Below are 10,496 nucleotides of genomic sequence, written 5' to 3' on the forward strand. Positions count from 1 at the left end.
CACCATCTGCAGTGATTTTGGAGCCCAGAAAAATAAAGTCTGACACTGTTTCCACTGTTTCCCTATCTATTTCCCATGAAGTGATGGGACCGGATGCCGTGATCTTCATTTTCTGAATGTTGAGCTTTAAGCCAACCTTTTCACTCTCCACTTTCACTTTCATCAAGAGGCTTTTTAGTTCCTCTTCACTTTCTGCCATAAGAGTGGTATCATCTGCATATCTGAGGTTATTGATATTTCTCCCAGCAATCTTGATTCCAGCTTGTGTTTCTTCCAGTCCAGCGTTTCTCATGATGTACTCTGCATAGAAGTTAAATAAGCAGGGTGACAATATCCATCCTTGACGTACTCCTTTTCCTATTTGGAACCAGTCTGTTGTTCCATGTCCAGTTCTAACTGTTGCTTCCTGACCTGCATACAAATTTCTCAAGAGGCAGATCAGGTGGTCTGGTATTCCCATCTCTTTCAAAATTTTCCACAGTTTATTGTGATCCACACAGTCAAAGGCTTTGGCATAGTCAATAAAGCAGAAATAGATGTTTTTCTGGAACTCTCTTGCTTTTTCCATGATCCAGTGGATGTTGGCAATTTGATCTCTGGTTCCTCTGCTTTTTCTAAAACCAGCTTGAACATCTGGAAGTTCACGGTTCACATATTGCTGAAGCCTGGCTTGGAGAATTTTGAGTGTTACTTTACTAGCGTGTGAGATGAGTGCAATTGTGTGGTAGTTTGAGCATTCTTTGGCATTGCCTTTCTTTGGGATTGGAATGAAAACTGACCTTTTCCAGTTCAATCAATATGTAAGTACTATTTTGTAAAAAAAAAAAAAGGTACTATTTTGTGCCCCACTTTTTTTCCAATTAAAATCCTTTTCATTTAAACATTTCCAGTATTGACACAGACTTCACAAATTTACTCTAGATAGTATTTCAGGATTATATAGATCTATGATAATTTACCTGCGGGTGGGTCTCTGCAAACCAGTCCCTGACTGCCACTCCCACCTGCTGGGCCTTGGCTGCTGTCCCTTTCATTTCTTTCTCTATCTTGCATTATAAATGAAGCACCTGCATTTGTACTTCTACAACTGATATGTATTTCCCCCTTTAGGATTATTTTCTTAGAGTGTCTTCCCAAAGTAGGATGACTGCTTTTAAGAGTTTGAACCCATGCTTCGCAAACCTGCTACATATTGGGAACTTATTGAGGCAGGCCATAGGGCCACCAGCAAATTGTTCTTCATCCAAGCCAAGTTACCCTGGCTACATTAGATGTTATTGTTTTTGTTATCTTTTTGTCACTTGACTATTATTATTTTAATTAATTTACTTTAATTGGAGGATATTACAATATTGTGTTGGTTTTGGCCATATATCAACATGAATCGGCCACAGGTATAGATGGGTCCCTGACATCCTGAACCCCCCTCCCACCTCCCTCCCCTCTATTCTTTTTTCTTGTTTTCACTTACCAATGAGACAGTTTCTCAATACCTTTTAATCAAAAGAAGATCTTTGTCCTGAAGAGTGGCTAACACTGTGGACAACTCCTGCTCAAAAGCTGGGGAATATTCATTTACACCGAAGCATACAGGTCAGGGGAGGAAGGGGTGTGGAGAAAGATGGAGAAGGAGCTGCTTGCTGGTGAGGTAGGGAGACAACCAGGAGCGTGTGGGGTTCTGGAAGCCAAGAGAAGAGGGGGTGCTGTGAGGAAGAAAGCTGGGCTGTGACAATTCTGCTGATGGGGCAGCTGCTGGGGGACTGATCCCTGCTTTTCTCACGTGGACATTTTGGTGGCCTTGGCAGGAGTGGTCCAATGGGGTGGTGGAAGAAAAAATCTTCATGATCTGATTTGAAAAGAGAAAAAGAGGAGGGGACTTATAGACAGGGAGCATAGATGTTCCTTTTGAGGAATTTTGCTGCCAAGAAAAGCAAAGAAATGGGTTGGTTTCTTTGCTCAAAAACAGAAGAGGAAGTGAGATTGCGTGCGAGTTGGGCTGGTTTTTGTTGTTGTTATTCGTTTGGCCTGGCCTTGCGCCATGTGGGATCTTAGGTCCCTGATGGGGAATCGAACCTCTGCCCCTGCAGTGCTGCACAGAGTCCTAACCACTGGACTGCCAGGGAATTCCCAGAGTCCAGATCATTTCTTGATGCCCTTCCCAGTGATAAATTCTATGATCTGAGTTTCTGGAAGATACAGTTTGGATCATTACAACAAAATGCTTTATCCTACTTGGAAATTTCAACATGGGAAAGGACTGACTCTGAAATCATCGATTTCTTTTCCAGGCTGTACGTAAGCATCGGCTACTGGAGACCCTAAGAGTGACACAAACTCAGATTGAACATCTGCGAGTCTCATAAAAGATGATTTTCAGAGCCCTGTGCAAATGAATGTGAAAACTTGATTGCAGTGGGTGCTGGGAGACCATGAACATTCAAATTAACCCCAGAAAAGGATTTTTAAAGCCTAAAATTGAGAAAGTCATCAAAGAGTTACCAAAAAAAGAAAACCAGAAAACACTTCAGGTCCAAACAGATTCACAGGTGAATTCTTTAAAACCTTGACAGAAAAAAAATAATTCTTTTAGCAGTTAAAGTTTTCCAGAGCATAAAAAAGGAAAGTTTTCAAATTCTGTTTGTGAAGCCAGAGAAACACTAATCCCAAAACTCAACAAAAATACCACATTAAAAAACAGTCACATTAGTATGAATGCAAAAGTATATACTAAAATATTAATAGCAAAAATAAGTAAACAGAATAGTAAAAGAGTGACAGCGCAATTCAAGTGCAGTTTATCCAAGGAGTAACAAATACAGTTCAGTATTAGGAAAACTATTATCAAAATTTAACCCGTTGAATATGTGTATATATATGGCTGGGGCTTCCCACGTGGCGCTAGTGGTAAAGAACCCGCCTCCCAGTGCAGGAGACACAGAGACTCGGTTCAATCCCTGGGTTGGGAAGATCCACTGGAGTAGGAAGTGGCAACCCACTCCAGTATTCTTGCCTGGAGAAATCCCATGGACAGAGGAGCCTGGTGGACTATAGCCCAGGGGCCCCAAAGAATCAGACACAACCGAGTGATTGAGCACACACAGCACATATGGCTGAGTCCCTTCACCTGAAACTATCACAAAATTGTTAAATGTCTATACTTCAAAATAAAAAGTTCTTAAAAAAGAGTTAACAAACAAAAAATTTAACCCACTGATAGATCACAGAAGAAAATCAAATGATCACCAAAGAAATCATAAAAGACATTTGATGCAATTCAACATTGAGACGCTTGTCCAAAAATGCATTTGAGCACAATTTCCTTCCTTCCTTCCTCTCTTTTGGGTTCTTGTATTTATTTAGGTATAATTTATATGCAATAAAACTTACCAGTTTTTAAATATGCAATTTGATGAGTTTCAACTACCAATACATATATATGTATGTGTGTGTGTGTAGCCATTATGTAGAGAATATTACCATCACACCAGAAAGTTTCCTTGGATCCCTTTGTATTGGGATACTTCCCAATACAAAGGATATACATACTTCCTGGCATCTAAGAATCACTGATCTGCTTTTTATCACTATTGTCTTGCCTTTTCTAGCATTTCATATAAATGAAATTATAAGGTCTGTAGGGAGAAGGTGGTGGCACCCCACTCCAGTACTCTTGCCTGGAAAACCCCATGGACGGAGGAGCCTGGTAGGCTGCAGTCCATGGGGTCGCAAAGAGTTGGACACGACTGAGCGACTTCACTTTCAATTTTCACTTTCATGCATTGGAGAAGGAAATGGCAACCCACTCCAGTGTTCTTGCCTGGAGAATCCCAGGGACGGGGGAGCCTGTCTATGGGGTCGCACAGAGTCAGACACGACTGAGGCAATTTAGCAGCAGCAGCAGCAGCAGTCCTTTGTATCTGACTTCTTAAACATAATGTCATGTTTTTGAGATGCATCCATTGTCAGATAGAAAATACATATTGGTCTCTGCCCCAGGTACCTGGCATAGAACTGAAACCCCAGTAAATCCCATAGTGATGACAGCAAGTAGGAGTGTGTCTTCTAATGAGATGACTCCGGGTGGGCTCCTGGATGGCTCCTGAATGAGGGTGATCACCAGAAAGACTGAGCCATGAATAGACGCTTGAAAATTTCAGCCCTTCTACTTAGTTTCAAAACGTTTCCATCACTTCAAAGTAAAGCCCCTAACCTGCTGTCTGTCCTAACTTCCCTCTGACCCCAGTTCTTGGCAGCCCCCAATCTGGGTTATGTCTCTTTGTGACCCCTTGGACAGTAGCCCGCCAGGCTTCTCTATCCATGAAATTCTCCAGGCAAGAATACTGGAGTGGGTAGCCATTTCCTTCTTCAGGGGATCTGCCCAACCCAGGGATCAAACCCTGGTTTCCTGCATTGCAGGCAGATTCTTTACCATCTGAGCCACCAGGGAAGCCCTATGGCTCTGTGGATTTATCTGTTCTGGATATTTTATGTAAATGGAATCATACCAAGCATGTGACCTTTTGTGGCTAGCTTCTTTCATTTAGCATAATGCTTTGGAGGGTCAAGTCACTTTTTAACTGTTCTATTTTGTTAAACTGTTTTCTGTCACTTAATGGGAATCCCTGGTGACCCAACCTCTCTGGTGAAACTTTAGTAAATAATCAGCAATACTCACAGTAATATCTAAACAGCAGTGATGTCTTAGGGCTGGTGATGATGCTGTTTGACTGTTGGTTCTCCCAAAGATGGCCTTAAGTGTAGGCAAAGTTACACTAAAAATGGGATATTTCATCGAGAAAAAACAAAACTACAAAATATCCCAAACTAACTTCCCAAACTAATTTAGCAAGATTCTAGCATAAAATGCCTGAAGGGAAAAAAGCAGAGAAAAATGGGAAAAACTGACCACAGTTGACAGCCATCTGTGGAGGCCCTCTAACATGGGCAGGGAAGATTGGAATTGCATCTTCCCATCTGTTTCTCCACCTTAAACATCTGGCTGAAACATTCCAGACAAACCTAGGTTCAGTGATCAAGCAAGGCAGAGAAAAGGTATGATTACTGTACTCAAAACCAGAAAGGCACAGCCCAGAACTCTATCTCTCCATCCACTCCTCATCATTCAGAAAACCATCTAGGTCTAAATTATTTCATTTTGTCTCATCCATTAGGTGTCTGCGAGTGCTTTACGAAGTTAATATTTTTGGATGGGGACTGAAAGATTATGGCAGCACACTTAAACATACAAATACACAAAATGCCTATGAGAAACCCTGGTTTTGCCTTCACAGGATATGGGAATACCAGACCACCTGATCTGCCTCTTGAGAAATTTGTATGCGGGTCAGGAAGAACTGGACATGGAACAACAGACTGGTTCCAAATAAGAAAAGGAGTACATCAAGGCTGTATATTGTCACCCTGCTTATTTAACCTATATGCAGAGTACATCATGAGAGGCTCTGGACTGGAAGAAACACAAGCTGGAATCAAGATTGCTGGGAGAAATATCAATAACCTCAGATATGCAGATGATACCAGCCTTATGGCAGAAAGTGAAGAGGAACTCAAAAGCCTCTTGATGAAAGTGAAAGTGGAGAGTGAAAAAGTTGGCTTAAATCTCAACATTCAGAAAATGAAGATCACGGCATCCGGTCCCATCACTTCATGGGAATAGATGAGGAAACACTGGAAACAGTGTCAGACTTTATTTTTCTGGGCTCCAAAATCACTGCAGATGGTGACTGCAGCCATGAAATTAAAAGACGCTTGCTCCTTGGAAGGAAAGTTATGACCAACCTAGATAGCATATTCAAAAGCAGAGACATTACTTTGCCAACAAAGGTCCATCTTAGTCAAGGCTATGGTTTTTCCTGTGGTCATGTATGGATGTGAGAGTTGGACTGTGAAGAAGGCTGAGCGCTGAAAAATTGATGCTTTTGAACTGTGGTGTTGGAGAAGACTCTTGAGAGTCCTTGGACTGCAAGGGGATCCAACCAGTCCATCCTGAAGGAGATCAGCCCTGGGATTTCTTTGGAGGGAATGATGCTAAAGCTGAAACTCCGGTACTTTGGCCACCTCATGCGAAGAGTTGACCCACTGGAAAAGACTCTGATGCTGGGAGGGATTGGGGGCAGGAGGAGAAGGGGACGACAGAGGATGAGATGGCTGGATGGCATCACTGACTCAATGGACGTGAGTCTGAGTGAACTCCAGGAGTTGGTGATGGACAGGGAAGCCTGGCGTGCTGCGATTCATGGGGTCACAAAGAGTCGGACAAGACTGAGTGACTGAACTGAACTGAACTGAACGACTAACACTTTTCTTTCACTTTTTCCTCTGTACTGCACAACTATCAGATGTGAAAAAGAGGAGAGGAAGAGAAAAGTTTAAAATGAGGATCAGATCAGATCAGATCAGTCGCTCAGTCACGTCCGACTCTTTGTGACCCCATGAATCGCAACACGACAGGCTTCCCTGTCCATCACCAACTCCTGGAGTTCACTCAGACTCACGTCCATTGAGTCAGTGATGCCATCCAGCCATCTCATCCTCTGTGGTCCCCTTCTCCTCCTGCCCCCAATCCCTCCCAGCATCAGAGTCTTTTCCAGTGGGTCAACTCTTCGCATGAGGTGGCCAAAGTACTGGAGTTTCAGCTTTAGCATCATTCCCTCCAAAGAAATCCCAGGGCTGATCTCCTTCAGGACGGACTGGTTGGATCTCCTTGCAGTCCAAGGACTCTCAAGAGTCTTCTCCAACACCACAGTTCAAAAGCATCAATTTTTCAGCGCTCAGCCTTCTTCACAGTCCAACTCTCACATCCATACATGACCACAGGAAAAACCATAGCCTTGACTAGACGAACCTTTGTTGGCAAAGTAATGTCTCTGCTTTTGAATATGCTATCTAGGTTGGTCATAACTTTCCTTCCAAGGAGCAAGCGTCTTTTAATTTCATGGCTGCAGTCACCATCTGCAGTGATTTTGGAGCCCAGAAAAATAAAGTCTGACACTGTTTCCAGTGTTTCCTCATCTATTCCCATGAAGTGATGGGACCGGATGCCGTGATCTTCATTTTCTGAATGTTGAGATTTAAGCCAACTTTTTCACTCTCCACTTTCACTTTCATCAAGAGGCTTTTGAGTTCCTCTTCACTTTCTGCCATAAGGGTGGTGTCATCTGCATATCTGAGGTTATTGATATTCTCCCGACAATCTTGATTCCAGCTTGTGTTTCTTCCAGTCCAGAGCCTCTCATGATGTACTCTGCATATAGGTTAAATAAGCAGGGTGACAATATACAGCCTTGATGTACTCCTTTTCCTATTTGGAACCAGTCTGTTGTTCCATGTCCAGTTCTAACTGTTGCTTCCTGACCTGCATACAGGTTTCTCAAAAGGCAGGTCAGGTGGTCTGGTATGCCCATGTCTTTCAGAATTCTCCACAGTTTATTGTGACCAACACAATCAAAGGCTTTGGCATAGTCAATAAAGCAGAAGTAGATGTTTTTCTGGAACTCTCTTGCTTTTTCGATGATCCAGCGGATGTTGGCAATTTGATCTCTGGCTCCTCTGCCTTTTCTAAAACCAGCTTGAACATCTGGAAGTTCACGGTTCACATATTGCTGAAGCCTGGCTTGGAGAATTTTGAGCATTACTTTACTAGCATGTGAGATGAGTGCAATTGTGCAGTAGTTTGAGCATTCTTTGGCATTGCCTTTCTTTGGGATTGGAATGAACACTGACCTTTTCCAGTCCTGTGGCCACTGCTGAGTTTTCCAAACTTGCTGGCATATTGAGTGCAGCACTTTCACAGCATTGTCTTTCAGGATTTGAAAAAGCTCAACTGGAATCCCATCACCTCCACTAGCTTTGTTCATAGTGATGCTTTCTAAGGCCCACTTGACTTCACATTCCAGGATGTCTGACTCTAGGTCAGTGATCACATCATCGTGATTATCTGGGTCGTGAAGATCTTTTTTGTACAGTTCTTCTGTATATTCTTGCCACCTCTTCTTAATATCTTCTGCTTCTGTTAGGTCCATACCATTTCTGTCCTTTATTGAGCCCATCTTTGCATGAAATGTTCCCTTGGTATCTCTAATTTTCTTGAAGAGATCTCTGCTGCTGCTGCTGCTAAGTCGCTTTAGTTGTTTCCAACTCTGTGCGACCCCATAGACAGCAGCCCACCAGGCTCCCCCGTCCCTGGGATTCTCCAGGCAAGAACACTGGAGTGGGTTGCCATTTCCTTTTCCAATGCATGGAAGTGAAAAGTGAAAGTGAAGTCGCTCAGTCGTCTCCGACTCTTAGCGACCCCATGGACTGCAGCCCACAAGGCTCCTCTGTCCATGGGATTTTCCAGGCAAGAGTACTGGAGCGGGGTGCCATCGCCTTCTCTGGGAGAGATCTCTAGTCTTTCCCATTCTGTTGTTTTCCTCTATTTCTTTGTATTGATCGCTGAGGAAGGCTTTCTTATCTCTTCTTGCTATTCTTTGGAATTCTGCATTCAGATGCTTATATCTTTCCTTTTCTCCTTTGCTTTTCACTTCTCTTCTTTCACAGCTATTTGTAAGACCTCCCCAGACAGCCATTTTGCTTTTTTGCATTTCTTTTCCTTGGGGATGGTCTTGATCCCTGTCTCCTGTACAATGTCATGAACCACATTCCATAGTTCATCAGGCACTCTATCAGATCTAGGCCCTTAAATCTATTTCTCACTTCCACTGTATAGTCATAAGGGATTTGATTTAGGTCATACCTGAATGGTCTAGTGGTTTTCCCTACTTTCTTCAATTTAAGTCTGAATTTGGTAATAAGGAGTTCATGATCTGAGCCACAGTCAGCTCCCAGTCTTGTTTTCGTTGACTGTATAGAGCTTCTCCATCTTTGGCTGCAAAGAACATAATCAATTTGATTTCAGTGTTGACCATCTGGTGATGTCCATGTGTAGAGTTTTCTTTTATGTTGTTGGAAGAGGGTGTTTGCTATGATCAGTGCATTTTCTTGGCAAAACTTTATTAGCCTTTGCCCTGCTTCATTCCGTATTCCAAGGCCAAATTTGCCTGTCACTCCAGGTGTTTCTTGACTTCCTACTTTTGCATTCCAGTCCCCTATAATGAAGAGGACATCTTTTTTGGGTGTTAGTTCTGCAGAATGTGGTCCACTGGAGAAGGGAATGGCAAACCACTTCAGTATTCTTGCCTTGAGAACCCCATGAACAGTATGAAAAGGCAAAATGATAGGATACTGAAAGAGGAACTCCCCAGGTCAATAGGTGCCCAATATGCTACTGGAGATCAGTGGAGAAATAACTCCAGAAAGAATGAAGGGATGGAGCCAAAGCAAAAACAATACCCAGCTGTGGATGTGACTGGTGATAGAAGCAAGGTCCGATGCTGTAAGGAGCAATGTTGCATAGGAACCTGGAATGTCAGGTCCATGAATCAAGGCAAATTGCAAGTGGTCAAACAAGAGATGGCAAGAGTGAATGTCGACATTCTAGGAATCAGTGAACTCAAATGGACTGGAATGGGTGAATTTAACTCAGATGATCATTATATCTACTACTGTGGACAAGAATCCCTCAGAAGAAATGGAGTAGCCATCATGGTCAACAAAAGAGTACGTAATGCAGTACTTGGATGCAATCTCAAAAACGACAGAATGATCTCTGTTCGTTTCCAAGGCAAACCATTCAATATCACAGTAATCCAAGTCTATGCCCCAACCAGTAGCGCTGAAGAAGCTGAACGGTTCTATGAAGACCTACAAGACCTTTTAGAACTAACACCCAAGTCGTTCGGTGGTGTCCAATTCTTTTCCATCCCATTGGCTGTGGCCGGCCAGGCTCCTCTGTCCATGGGATTCTTTAGGCAAGAGTACTGGAGTGAGTTGCCATTTCCTTCTCCAGGGAATCTTCTCAGGGATGGAACCTGCATCTCTTGCATTGCAGGAGGAGTAGACCCTCATTTCAGTTCCTCTTCGCAATCTGTGCCAACGTGGACATGTAGCTACTGAGCCTGATAACTTCCCACTTCAGGGCGGTGATGCGGCAATGAATATTTGTGAAAGGGAAATACACACGCTCTGGGTACAGCAGTGGGCACTTATAACTGTCACGCCAGTGTATGTTCCTCGGTTCTTTGTCTCTTCACAACAAAGATTTGGAGCGATGGACATTAAAGCCCTTGGTGCATCACAGCTTTTGGGTCTTGGACAAACCGTACTACAGCTCTTAGGCAAATCAGTGTTATAGCTCTATTTTATTTAGAAGATAGCAGGAGAGAGAGAGAGAGCGAGTCCGTCAGAAAGCACTTTGGCTCCTCCTTTTATATGTTTTTTCCTCCACCTTGGCCTGCCCTGTGCAAATTGGGCTTAGCCAGGAGCGCTGTTTGTTCTGCCTGAAGCCTTCACTCTGGTCCTTGGACCTTCCTTTGACCTTCTTTTGTTCTATTTTCGCGGGCTTTTCCCTTCCTTGTCTTTTAGCCACTGCCATTTTG

The sequence above is a fragment of the Bubalus bubalis genome, chromosome 13 (genome assembly GCF_019923935.1).
Source record: "Bubalus bubalis isolate 160015118507 breed Murrah chromosome 13, NDDB_SH_1, whole genome shotgun sequence".
NCBI lineage: Eukaryota > Metazoa > Chordata > Mammalia > Artiodactyla > Bovidae > Bubalus > Bubalus bubalis.